This window comes from Polypterus senegalus, chromosome 14 (assembly GCF_016835505.1).
Source record: "Polypterus senegalus isolate Bchr_013 chromosome 14, ASM1683550v1, whole genome shotgun sequence".
NCBI lineage: Eukaryota > Metazoa > Chordata > Cladistia > Polypteriformes > Polypteridae > Polypterus > Polypterus senegalus.
In genome coordinates, this window is record NC_053167.1 from 138,481,009 (window position 1) to 138,498,477 (window position 17,469).

At 41.1% G+C, this 17,469-nt stretch overlaps 1 protein-coding gene across 1 annotated transcript in view; it reads right to left on the reverse strand.

Annotated features, from left to right (window-relative positions):
- LOC120514839 (intracisternal A particle-promoted polypeptide) overlaps positions 1-7,836 on the reverse strand; it is a 58,310-nt gene extending 50,474 nt beyond the window's left edge. The window contains exon 1 of the mRNA XM_039735437.1: positions 7,300-7,836. The gene's annotated coding sequence lies outside the window, so the exon portion shown is untranslated. The remainder of the gene's footprint in view (positions 1-7,299) is intronic.
- Positions 7,837-17,469: the final 9,633 nt, after the last annotated feature.

A 17,469-nucleotide genomic window follows, 5' to 3' on the forward strand; every position in this document is an offset into this window, starting at 1 on the left:
GCAGGAGGCAGTCAGACTGTGTATCTGTGAGGCACTCCAGTGGATGACTGCCTATTTGGCCTAAGAAAAAATACCTCAGCAATAATTCAAAACCTTTTGATATTGGAAGGATATTCTAAATGAAACAAAGACTGCTGTAACACATACAAGGCAGAGAGAAAAAATATATGAGAGTAAATTTAAAAGTAAAGGCAATTTGAAAATTACATGGTAACTGCAATGGATAGAAGCTAATGCAATACACCATAATAATAATAAATAAGTTTTATTTATGTAGCGCCTTTCATACAATCAAGGACACTTTACAATTCAATAAACACATTAACAAGACAACAGAAATTACATACAAGTAAATGAATAATACTCACTGAAGGGATGTGCTTTTAACAGGATTTTGAAATGAATAATAGATTTTTCCTCATGAAGGCTGAGAGGAAGAGCACTCCAAATGTTAGGGACCATCACACTGAAAGCTCTACCACCCATAGTTACTAACCTGTATTTTGGTACATTGAGTAAGTTAGCATCTTAACGCACAGGAAGGAGTGTAAGGAAGCAGCAGCTCATACAGATAATGAGGGGCTAAACCATGAAGGGCTTTAAAGGTGAGAAGAATAATTTTATATTTGACTCTTGAAAAGACTGGTAACCAGTGCAAATCATGGAGGACAGGAGTGATGTGAGCAGATTTTTTTAGTGTCTGTAAGTAGACGAGCAGCAGAATTCTGAACATATTGTAATCTATTGAAATTTTTAGTCAGGAGGCCATAAAACAATGCATTGCAATAGTCTAGACCAGGGGTCCTCAATCCCAGTCCTGGAGAGCCGCAGCGGCTGCAGGTTTTTGTTCTGACCTGGTTGCTTAATTAGAAAGCAATTCTTGCCAATAAAGCACTAACAAGCTATGAAATTAAATTAACTCTGCTATGTCAGGTCATTCTCATATCCTAGATTTTCTTTCCCTTTCTATCATGCAAATGATTTGAAGGCTAAAATGGACGAGTAATTCTCAGTCCTTCACTTTTTTCTCTTCATTTTTCTTCCAAGTATTTAATTAAACCCAATAGTGCAGATAAATACACACAGGTGTACATGTAAAGAAGCTAAATGGAGAAATGCTGCTCTCTCTTGTCATTTGCATGTTATTGATAATAAGGAGCAATTAAAATGGCTGTTTAAGACAAAATGAAGCAATAAGGGCTCAAAATCACTAAAGTGAAGCAGAAGTGTTACTTTAGCAATCAGTGCTTTTTATTAAGCAACTGGGTTGGAGCAAAAACCTGCAGCCACTGCGGCTCTCCAGGACCACCGTGATTGAGGACCCCTGGTCTAGACGGGTAGCGATGAAAGCATGAATGAGTGTTTCAGTATCATTCACACTGAAGAAAGAATGCAGATGAGCAAAATTGCGAAGATGAAGAAAAGCTGTCTGTACTACTGAGCTAATGTGTGGTTGAAAAGTAAGAAGCTGATCAAGGATGACATCCAAATTACGGACTGAGGCTGAGGGTTCAACCAGGATCCCACTGACATCAATTTTTAGCCCACGAAGGGTAGAGAGGACAGATTTGGTAACAACTAATAAGATTTCTGTTTTATCAGGATTAAGTTGTAAAAAATTATCTGTCATCCAATGATTGATTTCCCGAATGCAATCAGTCAGTGTGACTGGTGAAGATGTTGCAGTTGCATCAACACTTATATAAAGTTGTGTGTCATCGGCACAGCAATGGAAGATTAGACCATACTGACAAATAATCTCATATAGATGTTAAAGAGGATTGGACTGAGAACTGACCCTTGAGGGATACCTTGTGCGAGTGAAGTAGTGGCAGAATTGTGTTCCCTAATGAAGACATAATACTGGCAATCACCGAGGTATGATGTGAACCAAGAAAGAGCAGCCCCAGAAATACCAATAGCTGAAAGTCGGTCTATCCAGCAGGGAGCGCAAGCTCCCTGGTTGGAATAAGTTCTTTTGTAATTGTGGCATATTACATAAGCCGAAACTATATAGATAAGATATTAAAAGGTGATACCCCTCCCTTAGTGATACGACGGTAAGAAATCACATAGGAGAAATAACTTGGTTTCTTTAATGACAATTTACGAGGCATAACAGACAAGGAAGCCATGACAACACCTTGTGTAGAGTCTGCCATTTTCGTCACTGCATTGGAAGGATTGTCCAGATCGGATAACGTTATCTTCCATACGTCCGTCAGCTTCAAAGGTGTGCTGGGCAATGTTCCAAGGCTTTATACTCTTTTTTTTTTTTCACGTGCAGACCCCCACTTAGGTAAATCATGCCATTCCAAACAAGGAAAAGAAGATCCAATGTCATGCTGACTCTGACACACAGAACAAGTACAATGCCCATTTCGCAGTTGTCCCTTTCTTGTCTTCTAATGCTTGCCTAGCAGTTCTAAATGATGAGCAACTATGCTAAATCTGGCCTTGTGGTAGCTGTACATGTGAGTGGATTTATAAAATATTTTTTGTACAGAACACAGTGACATACACTGTGTGCACAATTATTAGGCAAGTGAGTATTTTGACTATATCATCATTTTTAATGCGTATATTCCAACTCCAAGCTGTATTAACTTGAATGCTTATTGGATTTAAGCACGTCAGGTGATGTGTATTTGTGTAATGAGGGAGGGTGTGGCCTAAGGAGATCAACACCCTATATCAAGGTGTGCAGAATTATTAGGCAGCTAGTTTTCCTCGGGCAAAACGGGCCAAAAAAGAGATTTAACTGACTCTGAAAAGTCAAAAATTGTAAAAAGTCTTTCAGAGGGATGCAGCACTTTTGGAATTGCTAAGATATTGGTGTGTGATCACAGAACCATCAAACATTTTGTTGCAAATAGTCAACAGGGTCGCAAGAAACATGTTGAGAACAAAAGACGCAAATTAGCTGCCAAAGATTTGAGAAGAATCAAACGTGAAGCTACCAGGAACCCATTATCCTCCAGTACTTTCATATTCCAGAGCTGCAACCTAGCTGGAGTGCCCAGAAGTACAAGGTGTTCAGTGCTCAAAGACATGGCCAAGGTAAGGAGGGCTGAAACCCAACCACCACTGAACAAGAAACATAAGTTAAAACGTCAAAACTGGGCCAAGAAATATCTGAAGACAGATTTTTTTCAAAGGTTTTATGGACCGATGAGATGAGAGTGACTCTTGATGGACCAGATGGATGGACCTGTGGATCAGTAATGGGCACAGAGCTCCACTCCAACGTGGAGGTGGGGTACTGGTATGAGCTGGTATTTTTAAAGATGAGCTAGTTGGACCTTTTTGCATTGAAGATGAACTCAAAATCAACTCCCAAACCTACTGCCAGTTTTTCAAGACACTTTCTTCAAACAGTATTACGGGAAAAAGACCATGATTTTTATGCAGGCCAATGCTCCATCACTTGCATCGAAGTTCTCCACTGCGTGGCCAGCCAGTAAAGGCCTTAAAGATGAAGGAATAATGACATGGCCCCCCCTTCCTCATCTGACCTAAACCCTATCGAGAACTTGTGGGCACTTCTTAAACGCTAGATTTACGGGGGAGAAAAACAATACACCTCTCTGAAGAGTGTCTGGGAGGCTGTAGTCACTTCTCCACAAACAGCTGATCGTCAACAGATCAAGAAACTGACACACACCATGAATGGAAAGGCTTATGACTCTTATTGGAAAGAAGGGTGGCTATATTGGTCATTGATTGATTGATTGATTTTTTTTGAAATGTCAGAGATGTTTATTTGTAAATTTTGAGGTGTTTGTTTATTATTCTCACTATAACAGATGAAAATAAACAAGTGAAATGGGAAAATTTTAATTTTTCCTTTAGTTGCATAATAAATCTGCACACTAATAGTTGCCTACTAATTGTGCGCACATATGTATTCCCCTGATGATGTTCACACTCACATTTCCGTTGTGAAACATTCAGGTTTCAGGTTTATTAACATTTTGGATTGACTGATAGCACTGTGTTTGTTCCATATTAAAATTAATCCTCAAAAATACAACTTGCCTAATAAATGTGCACACAGTGTATTAAACTTATGTACTTATTACAGTCGGGACAGTTAAATGTATTGGCTAACTGTATCAAATGCTGCCCTTAAGTCAAGAAGAACTAGAACAGCGGCCATCCCAGAATCTACGGTTATAAGTAAGTAATTGGTTACCTTAAGTGAAGGTGTTTCAGTGCTATATAGGACTCTGAATCCAGATTTAAAAGGCTCAAGCAAGGTATGCAAGTTTAAATAATCATTAAGTTGTCTGTGATGACTTATGGGTTGTTCGAACACACACAGTGCAGCCCTCTGCCGTTAGTCTAGGTGAAGCCAAGTCCAAATGAATGGGGACGATGTGCAGCAAGATGGCATAATTGTTGAGCAACACACCGTAGTGAGATTTCTTGAGCAAAAGGAAGTGAAACCTTATGAAATTCACCAAAGGATGTTGGCTCAGTACAGAAGCGAAAACAGCATGACTCAATGAAAAGTTCATGAATGGGTAAAAAAAGGTTAAAGATCAAATAACAAGTGTCACTATTGAAGCTCGATGAGGTCAGCCCTCAACATCAGGCACGCAAACCCACATGGACATGGAGAATGCCTTCATCAGAGATGACCAAAAAATTAAGCTGTTCCTGCACATTCAGATATCTGCTATGGATCTGCAAGTGCCATAGTTCATGATGAATTGGGGTACCATAACGTTTGCACAAGATAGATACCCAAGCAGCTTACTGATCTGCACAAGCCAACCTCCTTCAGTGAATTTCAGCAGGTCTCACCCTCTCTGCCCACAGAAATCTCACTATGGCGAGTTGTTCAACAATGGTGCAATTATGCGGAGGATTGTCCAAGTTCATTTGACCTTGCTGTTGGAAGAATGATGACAATCTCTACAGCACCTCATTAAAGAGGCGTTTATTGTAAAGGGGCTAGACAGACGCCACCCATGAGTAAATGTTTGCCAAATGACATTAAATGGTGTGACTCACACCTGAACACCAGCAAAACCAAGGAGCTGATGGTGGATTTTAGGAGGATCAGGCCCCTCATGGACCCCGTGATCATCAGAGGTGACTGTGCGGAGGGTACAGACCTATAAATACCTGGGAGTGCAGCTGGATGATAAACTGGACTGGTCTGTCAATACTGGTGCTCTGTTTAAGAAAGGACAGAGCCGACTATACTTTATTAGAAGGTTGGCATTCTTCAACATCTGCAATAAGATGCAGCAGATGTTCTATCAGATGGTTATGGCGAGCGCCCTCTTCTACGCGGTGGTGTGCTGGAGAGGCAGCATAAAGAAGAAGGACAAACTGGTGAGGAAAGCAGGCTCTATTGTAGGCATGGAGCTGGACAGTTTGACATCCGTGGCAGAGCGACGGGCACTGAGCAGACTCCTGTCAATCATGGAGAATCCACTGAACAGGATCATCTCCAGACAGAGGAGCAGCTTCAGTGACAGACAGACTGCTGTCATCGTCCTGCTCCACTGACAGACTGAGGAGACCCCACACTATGCGACTCTTCAATTCCCCCCGGGGGGGTAAACGTTAACACAACACAAGATTATAGACTGTTATATCTGCCTCGCACTCTCCACCTTGAATATTTTAACTTGCACTGTGCTTTTATTGCTCTTTAATTAATATTGTTTTTATTAGTATGCTGCTACTGGAGTATGTGAATTTCCCCTTGGGGGTTAATAAAGTATCTATCTATCTATTTAAAGGATGCTGGGAAAATGAGGGGGGAAAAAAAGACTCTAGTCTGATTAAACAAAAATTGAAATCTTTGAGCAGATCTGCCCTATACTATCCCTACGGTGGAGCATGGTGGTAGCAGCATCATACTATGGAGGTGTACAGACAGGGAGACAGGTCAAAATTGAGTGAAGGATAAATGCAACCAAATACAGAGAGACCCTTGAAAAAAACCTCATTCAGAGTGCACGCCACCCCAAACTTGGGTGCCAGTTAAGTGACCTGAAGTATACAACCAAGACAATGCTGGAGTAGCTTCAGAACAAGTTTATGAGTCAAAGCTCAGACTCAAACCCCACAGAATGTGTGTGGAGAAATCCGAAGATGGCATTTATGGATGCTTCTATAGTTTGTCGTGTGATGGGTGCGATAATGCCCTATGCCCAGAGAGGACTGGGCGGTCTCTTGGTCTGGAACCCCTACAGATTTTATTTTTTTCTCCAGCCTTTGGAGTTTTTTTTGTTTTTCTGTCCACCCTGGCCATCGGACCTTACTCTTATTCTATGTTAATTAATGTTGACTTATGTTTATTTTTTATTGTGTCTTCTATTTTTCTATTCATTTTGTAAAGCACTTTGAGCTACATTTTTTTTGTATGAATATGTGCTATATAAATAAATGTTGATTGATTGATCAGTGCATGCCTCCCAATCTCTCTCCCCCTCTCTCCATAATTCAGTGCTAACCGAATCCACATGTGCAAAGCTGGTAAAGACTTAGCCATGAACACTCTAGGTTGTCTAAGGGGTTTTTACAAAGTACTGAACTACAGGTCTGGATACTTCTATTAATGAGAGATTTACGTTTTTAATGTTTGATAAGTTTGCAAAACTTTCTGAAAACATCTTCCACTTTGGGGCCACGGTGACGCAGAGGGTTCGCTTCCCGGGTCCTCCCTGCATGGAGTCTGCATGTTCTCCCTGTGTCCAAAGACATGCAGGTTAGGTGCATTGGCGATCCTAAATTGTCCCTAGTGTGTGCTTGGTGTGTGTGTGCCCTGCAGTGGGCTGGCACCCTGCCCGGGGTTTGTTTCCTGTCTTGCGCCCTGTGTTGGCTAGGATTGGCTCCAGCAGACCCCCGTGACCCTATAGTTAGGATATAGCAGGTTGGATAATGAATGGATGGATTTTTCACTTTGGGTTTTTGAACGTAGACTGAATGGCAACAGTGGCAGATGTATCCATTTAAAAACATCTTCAATACTGTAAAGTGTATAGGGGTCTGAATACGCAATTTGAAATCCTTTGTTTATTTGTGACCTTGTGTGCTTTGGAGAGGATTAGGGAAGTTTATCACATCAAGTTTATTGTCACTTGTTGTCGGTGAAATGCAATTCATACTTGTATCTCCAAGTCATGCAAAGACATTTGACAAAAACACAAAAATAAAGTATACGCAATATGCAACATATATACAATTTATAAATGTGTATTTATAATTGTAACTGCTTAAAATTCTAAAATTGTCACAACATGTAACTGCGTTTTAAGTTTGAAGGTCTAATCTTACCTCCTTGTGTTCTCCCGTTTAGGATGTAAACAGAAAAGACGTGCAGCTGCCTAGCGCCTACAGTATGGCATTCGCCGCTTCTATTCCACAAATGGTACACAAAAGCTGACGTCTACAATAAGGCACAATACTGCATTATGATCGACAGTGTCGCGTGTACCCGCCTCCTTCTCAAACAGCAGCCGGCTTCTTTTACTTCTCCATTCCTCGGCCCTTGTCGGTCAGTTTCCACTTGACAGCTGCCGTGCTTTCTCGCCTTTGCTTCGCCCTCGTGCGCGCTGCCTCCCAATGCAAGGACTCCTCGTACGACAGGGAAAGTGCTGATGTTCCTGCATGCGTGTTTAGGAAAAGCTAACATATCGGCAACATGTGCAGGAAAGAAAAGGCCATACGCGACTATACACAGGGCATCTACGTTTAATTTCTGTCAGCTCCAACTCTGAACGACTGGGAGAAACAAATGCGCCGAATCAGGAAGGAACTCGAGATGAGGATGCCGTTCACACAACAGACATGAGCCATCGACTGTCGAGCAAGCAATCGAACAGCGCCTTCCACTCGCGCAAATGAAAAGAGACCCGGCTCATCCACAGAGCGTCGTTGAACAGCCAATCAGATTTCGTCTCTGTGTTCCGGTGAAGGATTCTCATGCATCGACACTGCGCAGGACTGTTCGCGCGGAACCACAAGACATCAGTGAGCAGCGATAGCACCCAGCATTCACATAACTTCTAGCCAGTCGATTGCAGCGAATTTCCAGTGTTAGTCCGTACCTTCATACTAAGTTGTGATCTAAGTTGCCCGATACTTTTCAAGTATCACCTCCAGGCTTAACAGCATTGCAAACATATGCCGAACAGAGGCGGAACAGGGAGTAACGTGTTGTGTAATAATATTTTTGTGTCAGGAGTAATATAATGTTATCATTTTGAAAAGTAAGAAATAATATTACTGTTGCCTTGCCCATAAAAGCAATAATATTACCATTTTAACAAACAACTTACAGTTCGCACTGATTTTCATTTTCCCGATGTATTACCAACAGGACCCAGCAAACATGTATCTTTTACTGTTCTGTTACATGGCGTCGTCAGTCACAAAACATTTGGAAAACAACATAGTATGGACATCACTGCCCAATTCAAATCTGCTGTTATTTCACCTTCTCTGCTACAAAATCGTATTGGATCGTATATTGTTAAAAGTCCTGCAGCCCGCATCAACTGTGTACCTGCTTTATGATACCGTTTTCTCGAAGCGTGTCTCCTACTGAAAAACATGATCTTTACTGCGCTTGTAAAAACTGAACGTGAACGAAAAATGACTTTCGAGTAGGTCCAGACTATAAGTAGGACAACAGGGACAATGCATTTTTTTTGGCGAATTACTACCCTTTGGATCGATTCTGTACCTTCAGCGCAGAAAAGCTGCCGCTGCTTGCAGGTGCCACCACATCTATGATGCGATTGCCACCGAGTGTGAAATGCCACTATCGATTTCTAAGAGGTATGCACGTCTTCATTCGATACAATACACCCCTCACTTCTAGCGCTCGAAAAGCAAATATACACACAGTTGTCCCAGTGGGCAGACCATTGGTAGTTTGGGCATAGGCAAACCCAATTAAATACCACAGTGGTTCAATGTGGAGGCTGTCACAAGGGGCCCCTTAGCAAAGTTCCGAGTCTAGTAGCTAGTGATGTGCAAAACGATTCTTTTCAGTGATTTGATTCACTTCGTTCAAGTCACCAAAATGATTCGAATCTTTCAATCACTGATTCGTTCACTTCAAAAACAATAAGCTATAATCTAGTTTAAAATCTAGAATAGTATTATAACAGTGTAACAACTTTAACCACCAATACATATAAAAAGCATGTGACCAAACAATTCACACATAATAATAATAATAACCCTCTGTTGAATTTTGAAAATGAATACAATTTCAACAATAAATAAATAATTTGTGCAAACAGAACCTTACAATAGTACACACATCACAATAAAACTGTGAGAAATTTGAAATATGACTAAATAAAATTATTTTCACATTCACGTAAATTAATCCATTCAGTCAATTAATAGAATAGCTACTTTCATCATTACATTTAAAAAAAACGACATCAATGTAATTCCCCACCATGCTAAACAAGTTTCCAAAAATTGTTGGAATCAATTAATTTATGTGCGCCCCACGATTTTATTCAGTCACATATAACCACGGAAATTGTGGTTAAAGAAAAATGTACTTTTTTGCTTTTTAGTGCATTTATAACTAAAGTAAATACAATCATTTTATTTACATTTGTGATATGAAAAACTTTGGAAACCCCACTTAATTCTTTGGATTTTTGTTTCTCATTGGGTGAGCTTTCAAAGTAGCAACTTCCTTTTAATATACGACATGCCTTATGGACACAGGAGTATTTCAGCAGTGACATTACATTTATTGGATTAACAGAAAATATGCAATATGCATCATAACAAAATTAGACAGGTGCATAAATGTGGGCACCCAACAGAGATATGACATCAATACTCAGTTGAGCCTCCTTTTGCTCCTTTGAGCCTCTTGACGCTGTCCTCCTATAGCCTGTGATGAGTGTCTGGATTCTGGATGGAGGTGTTGTTGACCATTCTTCATACAAAATCTCTCCAGTTCAGTGTCATTTGATGGACAGCCTGCTTCAGATCATCCCATAGATTTTCAATCATATTCAAGTCAGGGGACTGTGACGGCCATTCCAGAACATTGGACTTCTCCCTCTGCATGAATGCCTTTTAAGATTTCCAACTGTGTTTTGGGTCATTGTCTTGTTGGAATATCCAACCCCTGCGTAACTTTGTGACTGATGCTTGAACATTATCCTGAAGAATTGGTTGATACTGGGTTGAATTCATCTGACCCTCGACTTTAACAAGGGCCCCAGTCCCTGAACGAGCCACAGAGACCCACAACATGATGGAACCTCCACCATATTTGACAGTAGGTAGCAGGTGTTTTTCTTGGAATGAGGTGTTTTTCTACCGCCATGCAAAGTGCTTTTTGTTATGACCAAATAACTTAATTTTTGTCTGAACAGTACAAAGCACTTTTTTTTTAAATGAATCTGGCTTCTCTAAATGAGCATTTGAAACAACAAGCGACTCTGTTTGTGATGTGAGTGCAGAGAGGGCTTCTTTCTCATCACCCTGCCATACAGATGTTCTTTGTGCAAATTGCGCTGAATTGTAGAACGATGTACAGATACACCATCAGCAGTGAGATGTTCTTGCAGGTCTTCAGAGGTGATCTGTGGGTTGTCTGTACCCATTCTCACAATCCTGCACATATGCTGCTCCTGTATTTGTCTTGGCCTGCCAGACCTGAGCTGGTTTAACAGCAACTGTGCCTGTGACCTTCCATTTCCTGATTCCATTCCTTACAGTTGAAACTGACAGTTTAAACCTCTGAGATGGCTTTTTGTAGCCTTCCCATAAACCAGGAGACTCAAAAATCTTTGTTTTCAGATCTTCTGAGAGTTGCTTTGAGGATCCCATGCTGTCTGTCACTCTTCAGAGGAGAGTCAAAGGGAAGGAAGCACAACTTGTAATTGACCACCTTAAATACCTTTGACCACTCATGATTGGACACTCCTGTCTATGAAGTTCAAGGCTTAACGAGTTCATCCAACCAATTTGGTGTTGCCAGTAATCAGCATTGAGCAGTGACAGGCATTCAAATCAGCAAAATTACAAGGGGACCCACATTTTTGCACACCCAGTTTTTCACATTTGATTTAATTTCATACAACTAAATGCTGCTTCACTAAAAATCTTTGTTCAGAAAACACCCCAGTGCTCAGATGTTCCTAGGAAATGAAAGACACACCACTATTACCTTTTTTGTGGAAAGGAGAGTCAATTATTATGCAGGCTGGTTCCCAATTTTTTTCATATGACTATATATATTTTTTTTGTTGTGTATGACTTTTGTCTTACATGTTTGCTCTGCTTATGTGAAATTATTTTGATTTCTGACTCCTCCGCCATGTTCTTTGAATTAACATTTTGATCTTATGCCCTGTTCCTGATTTTATTCACTACCCAGCTGAGTCAGTACAACATATAGACATGCCCACTGATAAACTTCTTTATTCATACTATAAATGTGGTTTTGACCGTTTAGCAGTTTTAGATCATTTTTATTATAACTTTTCAAGTGACAAAAGCGTGTATTGCTGATCCCAGTCTGTCTGACTACGTCTTGTTCCAGTCCTACGCTATCATCTCCTGGTCTGTTTCACACTCGCAAAACCTTTGTGTAGTTATTTTTAGGCTCATGTTGTTCATTAGTGTTAATTAAAGTTCTCCACTGTAATAGCCTGGCGAATTCCTATTGTCAGGCTATTCCAGATTTGAGGTGCATAACAGCAGAAGGCCACCTCACCACTTCTTTTAAGTTTAGCTCTTGGAATTCTGAGCAGACCCTCATTTGAAGATCTAAGGTTACAATTTGGAATATAAGATGTCAGACACTCCAATATATAAGATGGAGCGAGATTATTTAAGGCTTTGTAAACTATAAGCAGTATTTTAAAGTCAATTCTTAATGACACAGGTAACCAGTAGGGATGTAAAGGTATTGTATATACCGTCGTACTGCAATAGCAAGTTTTTTCAATACTACCGTGGTCGCATGACTCGATAAAATGATAGGACTTCTGAGAAACGTTTGCTCAGGCGAATGGAGCGAACGGGAGGTAGCGGGAACTACAATTCCCATCAGCCCAGGCGTGGCCATCATCCTTTGCGGTCTGTTGTCGATACAGGTCCAGTAATGCGGAAATGGCGGGTGCTGATAGTAGCGGCGAAGGAAAAGAGATGGAAATGGTCAAACCTAAAGCGGGTTTTAAATCGGATGTGTGGAAGCATTTCGGTTTCTCTCTGAAAAGAAACAAGAAAGGAGAAAAGGTGACAGACAAAGAAAATACGGTATGCAGGCACTGCCAGACTGTGGTGAAATACAAGTCGGGGAATACGACTAACATGAGGAGCCATTTGTTAAATCATCACCCCGAAAAGTTACGTTAAGATACGAGGAGCAAAATCCAGTCGGGCCAAAAGACTATAAAAGAAGCGTTTACAGCCTCACTCCCCCACAACAGTGCGAGAGCACAAGAAATCACAAGATGCATTGGTGAATATATAGCCAAAGGCCTACGGCCCTTTTCGGTGGTGGATAATGAAGGTTTTAAGAGGTTAGTAAACATGCTGGAGCCAAAGTATAAAATCCCGTCATGGCCACACTTTAGTCAAACTATTTTACCAGCTCTTTACAAAGAGACAAGGGCGAAAGTTGCACAGAGCCTCAAGCAAGCAGAGTGCATCTCAATCACCACAGATGGGTGGACTTCACGAGCTACTCAGAGCTATGTTACCATCACAGCACGTCCTATGACAAGTGAATGGGAGATAAAAACTTTTGTCCTACAGACACGGGTACTCTTTGAGTCACACACTGGACACAACATTAAACCTTTGCTTAAAAAGTCAGACCTAGACCCACACATACTAAATAACTATAGGCCTATTTCAAATTTACCATTTCTCTCTAAAATACTAGAGAAAGTAGTCGCCAGTCAGCTTCAGTCACACCTTACGCGTTACAATTTATTTGAGAAATTCCAGTCTGGCTTTCGCACTGGTCATAGTACAGAAACGGCACTAACACGGGTTGTAAATGACATTCTGATATCCTCTGATGAAGGAAATTCCACTGTAATTATGTTGTTGGACTTAAGTGCAGCATTTGACACCATTGACCATTCTATTTTACTGCACAGGCTAGAAAACGATGTTGGGCTTACAGGCACTGTGCTCGCTTGGTTTAGTTCTTATTTATCAAATCGATTCCAGTATGTACAGAAATGTGCAGACAGCACTCCATCATTATACACAGAAGTTCAATATGGTGTCCTGCAGGGCTCAGTACTGGGACCTTTACTGTTTTCACTTTACATGCTTCCACTGGGATCTCTCATTAGGAAACATCATGTTAATTTTCACTCGTATGCAGATGACACCCAGTTATACCTTTCATTTAAATCAAATGAAGTTTCTCCGATGTTGTCTTTAATTAGTTGTGTTAGTGAATTAAAGGAATGGATGAATGAGAACTACTTGTCTTTAAATACAGCAATAAAACAGAGATGTTAATTGTTGAGGGAATGACGCTGATCACAGCAATATTTTGTCGTCATTTAACTCAGTTGGAATCCCAATTAATTTTACTGAATCAGCCCGAAATCTAGGTGTTATCTTTGACTCTAGCATGTCATTTAAAGTGCATATTACAAAGTCGTCCAAAACATGTTTTTTCCATCTTAAAAATGTTAGGAAATTAAGGCGCTTTCTAAATAAACAGGATTGTGAGAAATTAATTCATGCATTTATCTCTAGTAGGATTGACTACTGCAATGCGGTGTTCACTGGCTGTTCAAACTGTTCTCTATACAGCCTCCAGTTAATCCAAAATGCGCTGCAAGAATTATTACAAGAACAAGAAAATATGAACACATAACCCCAGTTCTTAAATCTTTACACTGGCTCCCAGTTAAGTTCAGGGCAGATTTCAAAATCCTCCTTTTAACATATAAAGCATTAAATGGCCAAGGTCCGCTTACTTGTCTGAACTTATCATGACTTACAAACCTGAGCACATTAAGATCTCAAGATGCCGGTCTGCTTAGGATTCCAAGGATTAATAAAATAACAGTGGGAGGTCGAGCTTTTAGTTACAGGGCCCCTAAACTGTGGAATGGTCTTCCTGCTTCCATAAGAGATGCCCCCTCGGTCTCAGCCTTTAAATCCGGCTGAAGACTCACTACTTCAGTTTAGCATATCCTGACTAGAGCTGCTGATTAACTGTACAGACTGCATCTCTGTTGTTAGTCATTAGCACTATAACATAAGTAACATGATAATTATATTTGAATACTAACCCTCACCTATTCTGTTTCTTTTCTCGGTACCCAAATGTGGCATTGGTGCCATGGCCCACCTGCCAAGTTGTTTGCCTGCCTATGGTAAAGTCATCCCTGATGGAGGATCACAGGAATCATGAGAAAGAGGGTCCTTTCATCGGAGCAACGTTTCAGCCGTGGCATGGCCAAATGGGGAGGCAGCTTGATGGATGAGGTCTCCAGGACTCTAAAAATATCCAAACCTAATTATGTCATATCATCTACTGTTAAACCGTACTTCTAAAATTTTTATTATTATGCTGTCTTAAGGAATTGTTCTGTTCTGTATATTGTATTGTATTGACCCCCTACTTTTGACACCTACTGCACGCCCAACCTACCTGGAAAGGGGTCTCTCTTTGAACTGCCTTTCCCGAGGTTTCTTCCATTTTTCCCTACAAGGTTTTTATTGGGAGTTTTTCCTTGTCTTCTCAGAGAGTCAAGGCTGGGGGCTGTCAAAGGCAGGGCCTGTTAAAGCCCATTGCGGCACTTCCTGTGTGATTTTGGGCTATACAAAAATAAACTGTATTGTATTGTATTGTATTGTAACATAGGCGAGGTGTTAAAATCTGCTGTTTCAGAGTGGGAGCTTGACATGATTTACAACCACAATCACCAGGGCATCGCTGTGGTTACTGACAACGCAAGAAACATGGGTGTAGCGGTGAATGAGGCTGGTCTGTCCCCACATGTAAAGTGTTTTGCTCACACCTTAAACCTTGCGTCCCAGGCACGTTTGAAGGTAAACCGTGTCAGTCGTCTGCTTGGCAGAGTGAGGTGTGTAGCAGCGTTTTTTCACCGCAGTTCAACTGCAACAGCTGTGCTGACCTCCAAGCAGCAAATGTTAAACCTGCCAGTACACAAACTGATTATGGATGTAGTAACTAGGTGGAACAGCTCACATGACATGATTGAGCGCTACCTGGAGCAACAACAGGCAATTGCTGCAGCCCTATTGAGTTCTGAAGTCAGGAGCAATGCACGTGAAATAGACACTCTAGACGCAGCTGACATCGCAGATGCTGAGGACATTGTTAAACTTCTCACACCCTTGAAAAAAGCAACCACTGTGCTGTGCGACGAATCTCGACCAACAATCTCTTATCATGCCTCTCAAACACATGATTCAAGTGAGCATGGCACCGTGCGATGTAGACTCAAACACCATCTCTCAAATGAAGGCAGCAATACTGAATGATTTGGCAGACCGTTACCAAGGGGAGCAAGCAGAGTTTCTGTATGAGAGCAGTGCGTTGGACCCCCGATTCCGGGCCCTCCACCATCTGAGTAACAGCGAAAGGGATGAAATTTTCAACAGGCTCAAGTTAAAAGCAACACAGATGCAGAACCAGGTATTTGTTTAAAAATACTTTGTGTGTGTGACTTTTTTAGAGTTCCCAATATTTACAAAAATTATGTGTGCGTGTCTAACATTTAAAAGTTTTGTAACTCTGCTTGCTTCAACAGAACCCTAGTGAAGAGGAAGGTGCAGCACCAGGCAGCCATGAACATGTAGCTGGACACTCAAAAACTGACCTGCCACAAAACGCACATGCTGTGGGAGGTGTCATCCAAAAAGAATGCTATAGAAGATCTCCTTGGGGATTCTTTTAGTCAAGGGGACAGCAGAACACAGCACACTGCTCAGATCGATGCAGACATTGACTTGTACCGCAAAGAGACATCTATCTCACTCATGGTTTGTCCTCTCGAGTGGTGGAAAGACAATGCACAACGTTACCCACTGCTGTCAACCTTGGCCAAGTCATATCTCTCTGTCCCAGCAACCTCAGTCTCAAGTGAGAGGGTTTTTTTCTGTTGCAGGGGACATTGTAAATGCCCAGAGATCCCAGCTTTTACCAGATAATGTTGATATGCTAATTCTCCTTAAAAAAAACCCGTCTCTGTCTGAATAAGTGAGTGTGTGAGTGAATGAGGTGAGTGTTCTCAAAAACTCATTCAGCACATGGGCCAGCTGCAATAAGTAGGAGTTTTCAAGAATACTAAATTGAAACTTTATTTTTTTTACATGGTTTAATAATTTTTTGTTATTAAAATTGAAAAACTGAAGTTCCTGTTTCAAAGTTTACAGATAGATGGCTAATTTGTATGCCATTGATATGTTCAGTGTTCATGTAAACTGTTTAATAAACACTTCTGGCACTTTTGTTCGAGTCTCTTCATTAGTTTTGTTTTTCCTGTAAATGATTCAATAAATACCGTATCGTGCCATTCATACCGGGGTATTACCATACCGTGAAGTTTTGATACCGTTACATCCGTAGTAACCAGTGTAGTGACATCAAAACTGGTGTGATGTGCTCGGATTTTTTTTTCCTAGTTAGGAACCCTCTAGTGGGCATTTTTGGGAGTGTTTATGGAACGTATTGGGATTTATGTGCTTTGGGACTCCTAGTTCAAGACAGTAGTTAAGGATGGGCAGAGGTCATAACCGTGAAAGAAAAGAGATTATGTAAACCAAACCAAAGGGAAAAACCAAAATCAAAAGTGGGTTCCAAAACCGAATCTTTAGGACCTACTTGCTTAGAAGGGCGGCATGGTGGCGCAGTGGTAGCGCTGCTGCCTCACAGTTTTGCCCAGCCCAGGTTCGCTTCCCGGGTCCTCCCTGTGTGGAGTTTGCATGTTCTCCCCGTGTCTGCGTGGGTTTCCTCCCTCAGTCCAAAGACATGCAGGTTAGGTGCATTGACGATCCTAAATTGATCCCTAGTGTGAGCTTGGTGTGTGTGTATGTGTGTGCCCTGTGGTGGGTTGGTGCCCTGCCCAGGCTTTGTTCCTGCCTTGCGCCCTGTGTTGGCTGAGTTTGGCTCCCGTGACCCTGTGTTAGGATATAGCGGGTTGGATAATGACTAACTGACGACTGACTTGCTTAGACATGAACCACCACTACAGAACGTGTATTCACTGAGGAATGTGACTGCCACCATATTTATAGCATCACGTCCCATGATGTCAGCAAAACAACAAGCATGGTCACATGATGCTACTTGGAGTATCGTGTTAACAAAGTAAAAAAAAAAGTGGTTAACAAAATTAAGCTTTGTCATCACAAGTTGCAAAAAAAAAAATGTACTGCATGAATATAATCCTAGATCCAAAAAAACTATGCACAGACTAAAATTATATGTATTTCACAATAAGTCAGATG